The following is a 17,289-nucleotide window of genomic DNA, read 5'->3' as shown; positions in this document are numbered from 1 at the left end:
CATTCTGTGAGTCTGTAAAAGCAGGATGTATCAAGTAGGACTGGAATTTGGCAGAAATTTAAAATTAATGTGCATTTCTAGACATATGTATCCTCTGACAGAAGCTTGATACTTCTTGCCCTTTTGAAGAAATAACTGGAAGTTCCAGAACATCATCATGATAATTTCAAGATCACAGCTGCAGCCGGTGTAATTGTGTAACTCTAAAATTGCTTTTTCCAGTTTATGGGTTTGTAGCTTTTCCTTATTCAAACCCTGTACAAGTTCTTCCCTATCCATGTGTTTTCAGCCTGGTCTCCCTAGGGGAGCCAGTTCCTATGTATGATAGTTTTTGGACTTCGATAATGTCAGCATAGGACTATTAGGATTAGCCCAGATTTAAAGGCTGTCGTGTGTCTCCACTCCCCCTGTGACTGCATCCTTACTCCGTACTTTCTCAGGAGCTTTCCTCTCAGACAAGTGCCTTTCTGAGTCATTACTGTGAGTAGATCAGATATGGTTCTTACTCTTATTAGCCCAGAAAGTAAAGGACTAAGTCTGAATGAAATTCTTTCATTTGCTGGCAGCTTACATTACCACTAAAGTGTTGGCACCAATCTCCTGTAAATTTTAAATGGAAGATTGTTTTTCATATATTGTATGTGAAAAGTTCATTTGATGTTTACACATCCCAGTTAAGTCTTCAAAAAATGCAAGTATGCACCATAAGTGCATAGTTGCTTAATCAAATTCATAATTGATTACAATTTTTAGGGGGCAGACTATTTAAATTGAATCATGCTGCTCTGATCCTGTAAGGGAACAGTAAGCTCTTTACAAGCTTGTTTAAAAAGAGCAGCTATCTCAGGCAGGGATTTTGAGAGTGTCAGGCCCTATAGAGTACTTTAAGCATAGGTTAATTTGCTGAAGTGCAGTGTTAGTTGCAGTGCAGTCTATCTCTTCTGATTGCTTGGAGGAGAAACTCACATACACTGAGATACTTGAAAGCCAGTATAACATGTTGTTTACATGTTGAGTTGCCTAGATGGCCATTATTTAGTATTTTAGAAAAATAAATATTTTATATTCACAGGTGAAGACATTTTCAATAGCACTTGAAAAATTAAGTGTGAAATCATGCACATCTAAAGCAATCAGTTTCAGAGTTGGATAGTAGCTTCCCAGTTGGCAGTCTTAACTTTTTCTAAATAGATTACTTCCCAATCAGATCAGTTTCAGTAATTACTTTGATTAAGGTCCTCTTAACTACAGAAAATAAGAAGTTATTTCATCATACCTCGTGATCCAAGGAAAACACTTATCAGGACAGTCTGGTATAAGAAAATACTGAGTTGAGTATCAGCCTGAAGTGTATTTTCACCTTTGCCAACACTGTCAGATGTGTGATCTGATGTCCTTTGTTGCCTCAGTTTCCCTATCTGATGGGTCAGTATTTATGGTAATACTGAGATCTGTGGACAAGCCAAGGGGAAGGAAATGTGCAGCCACTGGTGGACAGGATTAACTCAGCAGCCGCATTGATCTCTGCTGTATTGTGACATAAAAAAATACATCTCCCCGTGGGGAAAGTTTCATGAGAGTCTAGCCCCATCAATCAGATTTCTATGCATCTAGCTAAAAATAACCCTAAAGCCAACATTTAGGAAGCCGCCTATCTGTTGCGTCAGATCTAATGAGGGTCCTCTGTCCACTAAGTGGTGTGGATGCCAGAGTTGCATATAGAAGAGGTGATGGAAATTGAAGTTATCCCTAACAGTCCTAACTTCTGTCTGAAATCAGAATTTCTTTTTGTTGGGTGAGGAATCTAGTTAGAAGGCATAAAACACTTCTAGTTTTGAATTTGTACGATTTATTGTAGCAGTGTAACTTTAAATATAACATTATCTTGAAAATAAGTTTAACTAAAAGGAGCTGTTAACTCCACAGCATCTGGAAAATAAGCTATGTATACTTAAAGTAGCATAATACTAAAAAATATATCCTACTATTCATTGCCAATGTACCAAGTGTAAGTAGGAGAAAAAAATCTAAGACTCCAAAACATTTGGATTAGAATTTACCTATAAATAAATTACTTTATTCTATATATATAAACACACACAGTGGCAACACAGCAGGAGTGTCATTATCAGCAGAGTAAGGCTAGGAAGGTGATACTGTAGGGCATGTTAGCATCCTTGAAGCCTCATATGAAAGAAAAGGAACCTGTCCTTATTTAGGCTATGTTTAGGAATAGCTAATTTAAGTTAATAAATTAACAGGAACTCAGATCAAATCAGAGCAGTTGTTCTAAGCAATTTAGCTTTACCTGCACTGATTCAGTCTAAATCATAACTCAGTTTACTTTAGGCCATTCTAAAACATGATTGCTTTTATTCACCCTATATTTTAGGAGGTGCTAATTAGAGGAAGGTAAGTAATTCAATCTAAGGATTAGACTATACCACAAGGACTTTACTGGCACAGCAGTACCAGCCTAGTTAGTGGTAAAACCCCTACACAAAGGGGTTCCTTTGGCCAGAGCAAGTTGCATTTGCACTTACTAGGAGGCTTGTTATCCTAGCTATATTTGACTAGGGAAAAACAGTCTTTCCCTCTTCCTTTCACATTTCTAACAGGTAATATTGTACTGGTAAAGCTTCTGGTTTAGACACAGTCTAACATAGATTTCCTTAGTCTAGATAGAGCTTCAAGGGTACTCAGTATCTTCTGCTTAGTATACAGGGGCTGAAGGTGCTAGAGCAAAGAGTCTAATACAGGTATATTTATTTCTTACCCCCTGTGGTGGGATTTTGCTTCATCCATTGTAGTTTCCTCTAGGCTCACTCTTCTGTAGTTTACATCTTACAGCTGGTGTTTTTGAAGTATTCACTGTTTCAGGAAGGAGTGGGCTGACTTGAGGTAACAGCTAGGTTCTATAGTCTCCTTTGTCCTCGCTTCATTTTCCAATACCCTTTTCATATGAGATAACGTGACCTGAGTTGCTTCTCTTTTCTCCCTTTCCCAGAACTTCTCTCATTTTACTATCCTAGGGGAGCTCATTTAGGTGCAGCAGGCTTCCTTTTATATGAAATAATGCCTTTGGGCTGTCGTGTGATGCCTGGTCACCTGATTCAAATCCATCACCTGGGAGGTGTGGGAGGTATATAAATCCTATAGGTGAGGGCTGAGCTCATTCTCTTTTGAAAATGTGGCTAACTGTGGCATAGTGCTTGTGCTGCAGTCCTGTGTCTGTTGTGTGTATCTGTGTGCATGTCTGAGAAATGAGGAAGAAGAACGTCTGTCAGAACTTAAGAAACAAATAAAGAGGATAAGAGAAAGCTAGTTATTAGTAGTTCCATAGGCAACAGTTATGTTTCTGTGTTTGCCAAAGAAAAGCATAGTATGAACTGAAGTTTTAAGGTTTGTTTTGGGGGGGGGGGGGAGAAGTAGAGGAGGTAATTTATAGATAGCAGAAATATCTACAAGAACGTTAAAGGTACTTATGGGCTTTGTGTATACTAGATTTAAATATAGTATATTTGATTGAATTACCTAGCTCAATTTATTTGACACTTTAAACTCTTGTCAAGACCAAGCAGTTGTAATTAAATCAATTTAAATGCGCTTGGAAAAGCTTATTTATTTTGCTTATCAGGACAGAACTGATGACTATTGAAGAAGAAAACAAGAAAGTTAGTGTAATCTTGATACTTTTAATTTATGTTCTTTAAAATACAGATTTGGAAGAAACTTTTGAAGACTTGAATGTAGCTAAAGTGATATTCTTAAACAGTGGTAGTTACTGGATTTATTGTTCCTCAGTTTTGTGTTGCTTAGGGACTAGAAAGCTTACTAGTGCTCTTAGAAAGTCTTTGAAAGCTCAGTTGGAAAAATAGGCTGTATAGCTACAGTTTCAGGTGAAGAGGTGTTATGCTTAATTACTCTGTTGGACTTCCTTGAAGATAATTCTGTTTTGATAGGAGATTGGTTTATTATATACCTGGAAAATGTTTGATAATGTTCAATCTCAAAGATTAATAGTTAATACAAAAATGTCCTGAGTGGATTAACATAATAGGGTTCCAAACCATAAAATAGTTTAAGATTAGAAAAGAAACATTTGTGATCAGTGGTCCAGGCTTTCAAAATTAAAAAGTTATTTCAAGAAGATTGCTCTTTTCTCTTTGTCCTCTTTATGTATTTTCTGTTCCCTTTTAGTTTAGGTGCTGTAAGGTTAGAGGAATATGTGTAACTGTTAATGTGCCTGTTACTCTGTTGCTGGGAATTTGAAAGGCTCTCTGCCTGCATTTGCAGATAGCTGTTATTTTGTCAGAATTACTAGGGTAAAGGGCTTTTGGTTTTGTTTGTTTGATGGTTTAGTTTTATTTTTAAACTGAAGTAACTATGCTGATAAACTCAATACTGTTATATCAGCTTACTCAGAGTGTTGTCAGTCTTCATCTATATTGTCGAATAGTGTGGTGCAATAGGAACAGACCTGTAGAATGAGTCTGTTGGTGTTGAGGACTTGATGTCCATTGTGTTGGTGTTTCTGGAGGTTTTAAGTCGGTCTGGTCCTGTGTCCTTTAGTGGCTGAAGTGTATGTTCCAGTTCAGTTTCAGTCAGAGGACTCCAGTTGGTATGCTCTGAGACTGCTTTGTTATGTGAACCGAAGCACTATAAATGCGACGATGAGATTTGTTTCAAAAGCTCACACTAAATCCAAACTAAAAAACTGGTGCAGATTTACGTTAAACAACATCTTGCCTCATGAGAAGGCAGAAGATGCCATGCCACTTCTAAAGTTTTTGTGTTAAGCTCCTTGTGAAAGGAGTGAGAAGCACACAGCAGTTGATAGAAGAAGGGACAAATCTGATGTGAAAAGGCTGTAAAAGAGAGTTAAGAGCCTTCAGTCAACCGTCACAGGATAGAAGCAAATCACATAAAATCTGTATAGAGTTTTCTGAATGTCAGAATGGATGCTTTTTCACCTGTTATTTGAGTTCCATAGCTTAGCTCTACTCTTTTCCCTGTGGCTAGATGGACACACCTCATCTGCTTCTGCACAGAGTCAGCTGAATTAACTCGGTTTGCAATAGATGGTTGTTTAAACTAATCTGGGTGGACTTTGTTTATCCTTTGTGTTCAAAGAGAGTTCAAAAAACTAAGTTCTGTTTTATAACATATGTGATACTGAAAGGATGAGGAGAGAATGATCCCCCCCCCACACACACACTTTAATGTGCAGGTTTTTAAATATTACTCTGTTGGAGTTTTGATCCACCGTAGTGCTCGGGGACAAAAGATGTTAACCATTTGCATGAATGATGTGCTTAGCATTTTTCTTCAAACTATTTCTGAGTTACTTTATTGTCATGTTGTAAGTGTCATAAATGAGGATTCTTCTTAATGAGACAATCACGAGTGCAAGCTAAAATAATCCAGTTAGTTATATGTTTCTTGAACAGAAGAATTGATAAGGTCTGTTTTCCCCCTGACTTGTATTATTTTGTGCCTTCCAGCCCTCTTGTCTGCTGTAATATCTCCAAACTCTCTGTCCACGGTATTTCAAGTATCCCCGCCTCCAGTCAGAGTACCTCGTGTTTGCTCTCCCTCTTGGTGCCTGAAGTGCCTACAATGGGTTTGCTTGCTGGCTGAGCTGGAAGCAGAACGCATGGTTGTTCATTCACTGCCCTGTCTCTGCTGAGAAGCTGACCTTTTTTTCAGAGGCAGGCTAGGAAGGGAGACAAGGTGGAGTGTGTCTGCGTGTAGCCAGAGTGGATGTGGGCCAAGGACTGGGCTGTGACCATTTTTCACTTATTGGGGATGCTAAAAGGGTCTGTCTTACCTACATAGCTTTTGATTTTCAGAAAACTTGTAGGAACTTAGTCCCGGAAATTGGGTTGATGTTGGTCAGTTGGTTCCACATTTACCAGAGGAGAACTGACAGACAGACAGTTATGGACAGTGCAATTGTATAAGCCTTATTTTGTCTAGAAACAAGGCTGTAAAAAAAAATCAACTATAATAGAAAAAGCTTATCAATGTTTATGCTAAAGAATACAGCCCATCAAAGAGTACAATAAGCAAATGAAATCCATGACATAAAATACTGTTGCTTTAAAAATTTGTGACTGGATGGTCTTTGTTAAAATAATGTGCCAGAAAATAAAAGGAAAATTTTAAACCTGAATAGTTTCAGTGATCACATCCACACAAAAACCCAGCCTCACGGTTAATACTGGAGCAGCTGAGGCTGTGGTTCCACAGCGGCTTAGAACAGTCTCTTGGCTGCTGCAGTCCCACTGACCCCTCAGTGAAATGGGCCAGGAAGTGTTCCTTGGCCTTGAGAGCAAGTGGCATGACACAGGTTGCATCCTCCCAGCTAAGCTCTCTTCCTCCAGAACAGGGTGACCTCCTCGGTCCTGCCTGTAGGGAACAGCCCTCTCCCATGTATTGCTTTGAGCTGTTCCTGAGCACCATCCAGGAGAATGCTATGCTATGGATACCATCCGTGACTGTGCCAGAGAGCACACTGACAGCCGAACAGTTGTGTTAAGTTATGTAGTTATACATGGATGATCATAGTACAGTGCTTTAACCCCATGCCCTGGGCTTGCTGGTTTACTACTATAGCTGTCCTTTCCCCTGCCAGGAGTTGTATGTTTTTATTCCACCCCTTGTTCCCGTGATTCTGTGTTGAAACATTTCAGTTTACTAAGCTGGCCTAAAAATATGGCTAAATGGAGGGTTATCTGAGTGCCAAAGCTGCCTCAGGGTGGGTGCAGGAGTACGACAGCAACTAGATTGGCTTAGGCTGTCGTGGAGCCACAGCCTGTCAGAGCAGCAAACTCTGTCATGCGGGTGAGAGTGAGCTGTGCTGGAGAAGGGGAGGCTGGATCTCCCTGTGCCAGCTGCTCTGCAAAAACTAACGTCTTGCAACTACATGCTGAAAGGCAGCAAACGGCATAGTCAGCGGAGGAATGAATAGTTCCTTAAATTGACTTTACTGTCGGAGAAAACATCACTGAACTATAGGCTGCCTTTTCTTTCCCTCTCCCCCTTCCCGCCCCCCCTTGGTCATAATGCACAATGAAAAAGTACCTACTGAGCTGGAAGGGATGTAGAGGAAGGAGGCATGGAAATAGAAAGCATTCCTTCTGTTTTCATTAAAACGTTTATAAAAGTCAAGAATACTCTTCCATGATTTTGCTAAATTGTTTCTTCAGTGCCTCTAGAGAAAAGTATTGTGTGCTCTGTCATATATACTACATGGCACAAAGGTGACAATGAACTTTCTTCCAAGTATTTGTTTGGCATTTAAGTTAACTTGCATTAAGTTTGGTATTTAAGTTAAATTAGGTCTCCTCAGTATCGGGAAAATTCTCCCAAATTATAATGTAACTGCTTTGTAATGTAATAAATTAACCACTGTCAAGAAGACTTGCATTGGTTTGGAACGTGGCACGGCCCTTTCTTATTCTGTGGGATTCCTGATGGAGAGGCTAGGTTTACTCCTAATACTGGGGAATGATTGGGAAAAAATCCATCAACCATGTAAGCTCACGGCTGATATCAGTGCTTTTTGTTCTTGCAGATTTCTCTGTTTTAAAATATATAGCTACAGATATATGGGTTGAGTGTGGAGATTAGTGGACTTTAGCTGCCTCTATTCCATTCAAATTTACTAGTGTAGCATATGAATCCATGCCCTCTGATACAGATGCACAACCGCCCTTTTCTCTGACTCAAAAAGTCTCTCAGGTTGCCAGGCATACTAAAATGCTTGCTGGTTTTGCATGTTTTTTCTTGAGAATGTAAACCCGTACCATACGGCATCAGTAACGGTAGTATTAATAGTTCTATAGCTCCTACCTTTTTCTCAGCTATAAACTTTCCAAAGTAAGGCACTAGACAAACACTGTCTTCTCACCCAACAGAGCAATTCCGTTTGTTTACAGAGCTGTATCTGCTCCTTTACAGCCATAAAGTTGTTATTTCATTACATCTCACACATTTTAAAGTGGCAGAGAGATGTTAGACCAAACTGGAGGCAATTAGCTTGTGAAATAAATAAGTGAAATTCAGGGTAGAATCAAAGAAGGATGGAAACATTATAGTGTGTATGCAGATCAGTTCTGGCTTACAAAACTTTTGTTGCTGTTGGTAACTTGTGCTTATTATACTTGGTATTATTGGAATATTGACCAGAAACTTCCTATAACTTTCCACTGAGTAGCCAATGAGGTTTGTTTTTTCTTGTGGATTTTTCACCCAAAATAAAATGGGGGGGGGAGGGGGGCGGGGAAGAAAGAAAATGTGTAAAATAGCCTCATTGTGATGGGATCAGACAGGTCCCTGAAACTCATTTCAGTTAAGTTTTTGAAACTGAATGAGATTCAAGTTCATAATGTCTCAATATTATGTTTTTAAGGTTATATGGAAAAACATAGTATCACTCACAAATTAGTAAAGCTGTTAAAACTTCAGTGCTTATTTTCATATCAGTTTTAACTTAGGTACATGCACAAATTAGCAAATTAATCTCAGAGACTGCAATTTATAAGAATGAAGTTTTCCATGCAAGAAATAGGCCAGAGTGGGCTATGAAAAAGTCAGGTTTAAATCAGCATGTACATGTTTAGTTTAAAATTTGTATGGACAGTGACTGATAAAAATCTTGACTGTGATGGCATTTCCCCATTTTTAACAACAGAGTTGGTTGATTTTTGTATTTTTAAATCAGGAAAGCCAGGTGCGAGAAGAGCATAGTAGCAGCCCCTTACAAGGTAAAGAGCACAGTTTAAACTATTTTCAAAGGTTTTGAAGCTATATAGTGCACCAAGGAAAAATGTTTTCTAGGGCAATAAGAATCATATTATCATTTAAAGAGGTTTTTATCCTACAGTAAAAATAGTCTGCTATTTTTAAGGCCAAAGGAGCAGCAAAAAACCTTTTCTAGCCTTTTAAAAGATAGCAACCTGACAAAGTCCTGTGGAATATGTGATTGTGGTTCTGATCCCACAGGAAGATTAAGGAGAAGTAGAGCAAGATTAGGTTTCCTGGTGAAGTTAAGCAAAATGCAGCTCTCTTGTCTGTGTAGACCTTGCAAAGGTTATTAGCTTCTCTAACAAACACAGGAGTTACTCCGTGGCTTCCATGGTCCAACACAGACTTACTTGGGCTTATTAATCGTCTTGATTTTTTTCGTTGTTTTTTTTTTTAATTAAAAAGATAACTAATATGGATGAGATGAACAATTGAAAAAAGTAACTCATTAGGATTTTTTCTGTGGTCAGACAACATCCTGGAAGGTCTGTTCAGGAAGCGTTTAGCAACCTGTCTGTACCACGGGTTGTAACAAGAGGGAGATGACTTCCAAAAATAGGCTCCCTGTGTGCCTAGCAGCATGGATTAAATGTCCAGAGAGCCTAGTATGTCTAAAGACAGCTGGTCCGTTCCAGAATCTCAACAGGAACAGTGCTGGTTCTAGTGGAATTTGTTATCCGCTCGTCTAAAACTGGAGCACTGCAAACTTTTATTTCAAAACATCTCAGCTATTGGTGAACTCCACAATATCTGAAGATGACTAATGTAAAATTCTTGTCTTGGTAACATCAGAGATCGTAAATAGTATCTTTCTTCAGCAGCAGATTTTGGGGTTCTGTTCTGAGATTAACTCTTCTACGATTAACCCAGGTCTCCATTTTTCTTTGTTGGTTAGTAGTCTGACCGAAACTGAAAAGACTGAATTAATTACAAGCATGTACCCTCAGTTGCAAAGAGAAAAATATCTTGGCCAGGAGGGAATAAACTTTCAGTTCCAAATGCATATAGTATAATCAAAACAAAGCCTCACTAACAAAACAATGGTGCCTAGAAATATGATTGCTAGAGCAGAAAAATAAAGGAACAGGAAGTCTATTTTTTGTTAAGGCCAGTTATAAAAAGCCGCCTTCATTCTTTGGCAAAATCTTTCTAAGAAAATGTTTCTTTTAGGGGAGATGCTTAAGCTTTGGGAGTGTAGAACTATGTATGTGAGCCCACGGCAGAGGTACTGGTTAAAATGAGGGGACTGAAGCCCAGGATTTTCCAGCATGATTTTATTTCAGATTGAAATGACATAGTAACCTGAAAGATAGGGAGGAGAAGACAAGGTCCTTTCAGTGAAACAAGGAAAATTTAGAGGTGCCATTTGCATTGCATCTTTGATAGTTATAATTGCTGGCTGTTGTTTTGATGGAACTTGTGATTTCTTTATACATTTATCCAGATTTCATAACCAAGCACCAACATTTGAATAGTACATATTGTGTGTTTTGCTGTTTTTATAAATCATTGTCTTTTTCTTTTGCTTTTACCTACACTATACTAGCACTACTTCCAGACTTCTTTGAATCATGTTTTCCTAGTTAATAGTTGTCTCTCTAGGAGGCAGTTGCAGAAAAACACACTTAAAGATTTGAGAAGAGTGACAAGGAATACAGTATGTTGCAAAATATGAAATACATCAGCTGGAATAACATGAAATTGCTGTAATTTTCTAGGGAAGGAGAATAAGTTGGTTAAAGAAAGGCCAAGAGTCTTTGAGGGGGAAGAGTCTCAACATCTTTGAACTAACAAAAAGCATTTCCTTGAAGTTTGTAAAGTGCTTTGGGGCCTGTCTGGATGAAAGACTTTATCTATAAGTCATTTTCTTTGGCTTTGTTGTGAGTCCAGACAGGTATATCATTACACTAGGGTTGTCATTTGTCCCATATTTCTCTCTCCCCACCAGGCATAGGCTTACCAACTTTTTGTCTGTTTCCCATGGTGACTCAGGCTTCTTTGTACACTAGCATAAGATCTTATGTTTCTTGAAAGCATCGCAAGTACCATGTGAATGGACTTCAGCCAGCTCAATAAACACATCTTCTCGTTGGGATGTTTCTTCATACTTGAAATCTGGGTCACATCGCAGTAATGAAATGTGCTGACGAAATATGACTGGTATTATTTGTTTAAAAGGAAATTGAAGAAAATATTTGTTCTTGGTTCCTCTTTCTGTGGATCTGCCCACTGCGATCCAGCTTCTATGTCCAGAAATATTTTAAAGAAATGAACACATTTTCTCAGCAGTGAGGTCTGCATTATCTGAGCTGGCTGATAGTGGGACACTGAACCTGCCGCTGGTAGCTCACAAATTCAAACCCAGGCATCAGTTGTCACAGCTGTTAAATTTGGTGACAGTTCACAGCTTTGTGTGTGGTGATCACGTATCCATCTGTTATCTACAACATAAACAGCATGAATTAACACTCTTGCTCAAAATCTTAAAAAAAGTTAAAAAAAATTTACTGCCTTCTTGGCTAATGTAATCTATAGCAGCAGAAGCTCTGTTGCGTAAAAAATGTTGAGGATCCCAACATAGCTGACACAAGTTTCATCCTTTCTTCTTCTCTTACTATCTCACCTCTTAGGAGAAGCTCAGAGTCTCCCTCCCAACGCCATGGAGGGCGGCCAGGTAGGCTCACAAGCTCTCTCTAGCTCTGTACGTCCGCCTTCTGTGGTGCTGGGGAGCGCACGATACTCTGTGAGATCCAGTGAGGATTTGTAGCATCTGTCTGATCTGCCTGGGAAAGACCTGGGCATTACATTTGAATGCTAGAGAAATTGATGAGATAGAAAAACAGATAAATAAATACAAATTTTTCACCAAATGTGTTCCTGTTGCTCATCAAGTTACACTCCGGAAGTGTGTTCAGTTGTCTTAATCCTCTAGAGCTCTTCAGGTGTTCAGGCTTGGAATATATAGTTTTCAGTTGTGGCAATTCAGTGTTATTACTGAGTGCCAAATTGAATGTAGAAATCGTTCAACACTATAATTTTGAATATTCTTGTCAGTTATCTCTTCCTATTGTTCATCACTATTGTTCTTTTACCATCTTAAACTTTTTCCTGTATCAAAAAGCCTTAAACCCTGTAATTATATGTGCCTCACCTAATTTTTCTTTTAATAGTTTTGGGAAAAATAGATAAAACAGTAGTACCGTATGTGGTGGGAAAATAAATCGTCATCCCTAACTGAAAATTTCATGGAGGTATGCTCTTATTTAGAAATACGAGTCATTCACAGGAATTTCTTTCCTGTAGGTGCACTGTACCTGTGCCATGGAATAACAACAATATTTACAGGGTAGTGAGCCTGACAACTTAGTGTGTGGGGACTTGGGAAAATGGGGAATTTATTGCAGCTGTAGCTTGTTCAGCTGCTACTTTTTAATAGCTCCTTCATTTCTTATTTTCCTGTCTCACAAATTGTTTAATGAGAATTCCATTTAGTCCCTCTTTGCCATGCATTTCTCTTTTGAAGAATGACGTTTTCCCTTTTTTTTTTTTTCCTTTTTTCCCCCCACTTTCTGGGTTTGTTATAAACGTAGAAGGAATTAAAAGGGGTTTTTGAGAGTTTAAAATGTGACATGTATATAGTGCAGAAACATGGCTTGAGTCTTTAAATGTTCAGTATATTTGCTGTTAATGTATTTAGTTGACATGGGGTTCACGATGTTGCGGTAATACTTAAGTATCAACTTTTTGTGATGAGATGGAATTACACTATTGCCCTGAGAGAGGATTTTGAGCTGCAAGCTCCTGAAAGAGAATCTGCTGAAAAGAGAATTAAAGTACAGAAATTGCTTAGGATTGTTTAGTGTAATCCCACGTGCAACCAACTCTACGACTGTTCGACTTCGGTCTTAGCACACCTCCCTGGCACAACCGAGGCAGCAGCGTAAGTCAGTCTTGCCTGAATGTGGCTAAGCGAGATACTTGGTTACACAGTCATTTAGTCAGGCTCTTCGCCGAACGGCACGCTGTGGTGAAATCCGAATTGTACATGTTTGAGGAAGGAAATTCACGTACATGTTTAGACTTGATTATTTTGACTGAGTGTGTTAAGTATTGTAGTCTGGTTTATGCTTGTTTCAGAAAAGAAACACTAATATAATTCAAGTAAAAACTGTCCACTGCCAAATGTATCAAGCATTAGGAAAGCAAACTTCTGTCATTGAGAGGATTGTAGGTAACTGTTGCTAAGTCCATTAGAGATATTTATAACCCCAGGCTTGATACCCAGGATGTGAAATGAGCCAAAGAACTCTCTGGCAATAGTGTACAGATGAGTTGAATGGTTCCTTGCTGGATAAATACATACTCACCATTGACCAACGTTAAATTGGTTCATCTTTTGTCTGCCTAATATTTGTTTCAGTTCTAGAAAAATCAGGCAACCTGTAGTATAGCAAATTTTAAGTAATATTTTCATTCTCAAATTGGAATTTCACTAGTGTCAGGCTTCTTTCAATGTTTTACAATTTTGTCTAATTTGTTTTTACACACATTTGGTTTTAGTGTAGTCTTGTTTAATTCCTACCCAGGAAATGGCAGTCATCTTAGATTTCCCACCAGAATATTTTAAAAGACTGCTGTTTTATAAAGTCACGTTGCAAGATGTTTTCCAGTTTTTCAAAATGTATAAGTAACATTTTAATGAATGTGGTTTACATCTTTGAATATACTAAATGCCATTATATTTTAGTGTTCATTTACTTAATTCCTAATTGCCCATGGTAAATGGCTATCCATTGTCAATCAAAAACTTGAATTAGTTTAGTGTAACTCTCTTCTTACCTTTCAGAGTTTTTTGGATTAGGTAAATGAGAATTAAGAATCTCACTTGTGTATACATTTATACACTCAACATATATATTTTAGGGAGTCCTGACTCTTTCAGTTCTGTGTAATACACCCTTTCCAGAGAGTTCATAGCGCAGGTGATGGAAAATTAGTTTCTGTGATTGGGTTAACTTGAGACCACAGTTATGAGTGGCACAAAAGCATTACTGTGTAGAAAAGGCTTAAGAACAGCAATGCTCAGGCCCCAGCTTTGGTGTTTAGGTTAGGGTATCCTCCTCTTGTGCTCTACAGAGGGATCTGGACAGGCTGGATGGATGGGCCGAGGCCAACTCTATGAGATTCAACAAGGCTAAATGCACTTGGGTCACAACAACCCCATGCAACGCTACAGGCATGGGGAAGAGTGGCTGGAAAGCTGCCTGATGGAAAAGGACCTGGGGCTGTTGGTCGACAGCCAGCTGAATGTGAGCCGGCAGTGTGCCCAGGTGGCCAAGAAGGCCAAGAGCATCCTGGCTTGTATCAGAAATAGTGTGGCCAGCAGGACTAGGGAAGTGATGGTCCCCCTATACTCGGCACCGGTGAGGCCGCACCTCAAATACTGTGTTCAGTTTTGGGCCCCTCACTACAAGAAAGACATTGAGGTGCTGGACCATGTTGAAAGAAGGGCAATGAAGCTGCTGAAGGGTCTAGAGCACAAGTCTTATGAGGAGCGGCTGAGGGAACTGGGGTTGTTTAGCCTAGAGAAAAAGAGGTTCAGGGGAGACCTCATCACTCTCTACAGCTACCTGAGAGGAGGTTGTAGCGAGGTGGGTGTCAGTCTCTTCTGCCAAGTAACAAGTGATAGGAAGAGAGGAAAACGCCTCAAGTTGTGCTGGGGGAAGTTTAGATTAGATATTAGGAAAAATTTCTTCACCAAAAGGGTTATTAAGCACTGGAAGAGGCTGCCCAGGGAAGTGGTTGAGTCACCATCCCTGGAGGTATTTAAAAGACCTGTAGATGTGGTGCTTAGGGACATGGTTTAGTGGTGGACTTGACAGTGCTAAGGTTGACAGTTGGACTCGATGATCTTAAGGTCTTTTCCAACCTAAATGATTCCGTGATGGCATTGGCAGATGCCACAGAGATCAGGGAATTCCTGGGCTGCAGTTCGTGGGACTGACTGCGCTCCGTATCGCTTGCTTGATGCACACACTGCCTACCTGTTTGCTCCAAGACATCAGGGCCACTTTGAACCCTGCACTCTATCACAGTGAGTGCTCTGGGAATGGAGCCTCTAGTGACTCCCAGCTTCCTTCCATCCATCTTTGGACCTCTGTCCTATTCAGCTCTCCAAAATACACCAGCTCAGTAGGCTGTGTGATGTCTAGCTACGTCACTTGCGAGGTGTGCTGTGTATTCTTCTCTAGCGCCTGCTCTGTTGCATTACTCGGATGCCCATTGATTCCCTTTATAAACTCATTTAACTGGTGTAAAAATGAAGTAATTTTTTTTTTTCCCCTGTTAGATCAGTAAGCTGGCCTGGTCTCTGAGGAGGAGACAAACTCTGAAGTGAGTGTGGGAAAGGAAGGAGGAGGGAGCAGGAGCAAGCCACTAGGTTCCCTCATGTCATCCTGCCACATCTTAAAGTACCTTTGAGAAGTTTGCTCTGATGATTACATATTCTTGTACCTTTTTTCCTATATGTTTCTGACTTTATTCCCCTTCCACCGCTTCTCCTCAACTTCTCAGCATAAACATGTTTCCTGTACCCAAGGGACCATCATGGGTATAGGCTGCCTCGTTGCTCTGTTCCTGTGCCTGGCTTCCAGGGCTTCCTGGCAGGAAGGATTGCAAACAAAAATCCATTCAACCTGTGGAATACAACAAAAGAATGGTTAGTCGTTCTGGATGGCGTAGGGCAGCCTGGCTGGCATGTCAGAGGTGTGAAGGAGCCTAGCATGCTGGGGCTGTTGATACCCATTTGAAACCAATTGAAGCTGGGGTGGTTGAAGTGTTTATGACTCTGCTGTCTGCACTCCTTCTCTGCTCCCTTCTCTGCTCACTTCTCTCTGCCCTAGAGATTGCTGTCTGTGATCTAATATGTGTCTCCTTGCAATATACAGATTGAAGAATTTCAGAGAGTTATAATTCAACCAAATTAATTCCTAATCAGGTTGATAATAGTGCTAATAAAATTCCCTTTTCAAAGCATGGGAGGACTAGAGCTCCTTGGAGAGTTTTAAGAATATTTTTAACATGGCAAAACAGTGTTGTTTTTCTCTAAGTTCATTCCAACAAATTGCTAACTATTTAACTTGAAACATTGATATATTTAAACTATTTGGCTTAAAAGTTTAACTCTCAGACTGTATTTCCTGCTAGGGTTGTGAATTAGTTCATCTCCCACATAGAAGAACACTGAGAAACTTTAAATGTAATTGTTCTTTTTTCAGCCGCCTAGGATAATACAATTTTGGTAAGTCATACTAACTTAAAGTACATGATTTAATCCACACAATGTTAATAAAAAATAATGCTTTCCTCAATATTTCTGAAGTGAAAATGCATTACATGTTTCAAGGTATCTTTGGACCATCCTGGCCATTGATGTTTGATAATTTCTTCAGTTTTATAATTAGGTCCTCCTGATTTGTACAGAAGTACAATAGGAGCATATGTCTATTGTTGTGGATCCTTCCCACTATAAATCATACCCAAAAAACTAATCTGGCAGCAGTTTGTAAGAAAGAAAAGTCAAGATACAAGTTCTGATAACAGGCATATTTATTTTACATCCTTGTACACAAATGTTATTTTTATCTTTTTATTTTTCTAGTGGCAAGGAGTAGGAACAGAAAATTGGATTGAAATCTTTAGGGATTTTTTTCGTTATTTCTCTGCATTACTTTTTCCCACATACAGGAGATTCTTTTAAATGAAATGCAAATTTTATTGCAAATATTAATAACGAAATTATACTCTCATGAACTCAGAGTTTTAATGCTTCTGTTACTAGAGGGCGCAAGATTATAAGGAACCAGTTTTTATAAATTTAGGCTACAGTTTCTGTTGTCTTTCCTTAAACCTCACATATCAGTCCACTTTTGCTGTAGTTACTTCAGTCATTTAAGGATCTCTACTTGTCCTTTTCCCGTCTGTAGACAGTTGTTGTATTAACTACTGATGGAAAATGCTGGACGTGTACGTATGAAAAATGAAATCCCATGTTTGCTGGCAGTTAAAACAAATATTACATGTAACTAAAATATTTCACTCTTGACAATACCAATTGAGTACTTTTTTTGCTGTCTTCTAAAAATAGGGTCAGTAGTTATGTTATTCTTCATTAGCTGGAACACCTTTCATTTGAGATTGAGATTTATCTAACTGCGAACAAATGCAACTGTGTATAGTTTTTGGACTGTTCTATCACAGTATTTTTATGTCTGTGAATCATACTCAGTGCCACTGTTGCCTTTTCCTAAACAAGGTAGCTGTTGTGACATTACTTGTATTTTAAATGTTGTAGATTATTTATTCTGTCTATTCAGCAATAAGACACACGCTAAATGAACTTCAGAAAAGCAGATACTGATTCCTATCGTGATAAGCATATGCTTTTCTTTAAAAAAAAAAAATGCTTTTTGTCATGAC

General features: G+C 39.0%; 1 protein-coding gene across 1 annotated transcript in view; it reads left to right on the top strand.

Moving 5' to 3' along the window:
- Window positions 1-17,289, top strand: part of CTDSPL2 (CTD small phosphatase like 2) — a 44,370-nt gene that overhangs the window by 2,831 nt on the left and 24,250 nt on the right. The gene's annotated exons all lie outside the window — the stretch shown is intronic.

Source organism: Gymnogyps californianus, chromosome 11 (genome assembly GCF_018139145.2).
Source record: "Gymnogyps californianus isolate 813 chromosome 11, ASM1813914v2, whole genome shotgun sequence".
In the NCBI taxonomy this organism is placed as follows: Eukaryota; Metazoa; Chordata; class Aves; order Accipitriformes; family Cathartidae; genus Gymnogyps; species Gymnogyps californianus.
The sequence above is the reverse complement of the archived record's forward strand: the minus strand, read 5'-3'. Positions and strand labels throughout refer to the sequence as shown.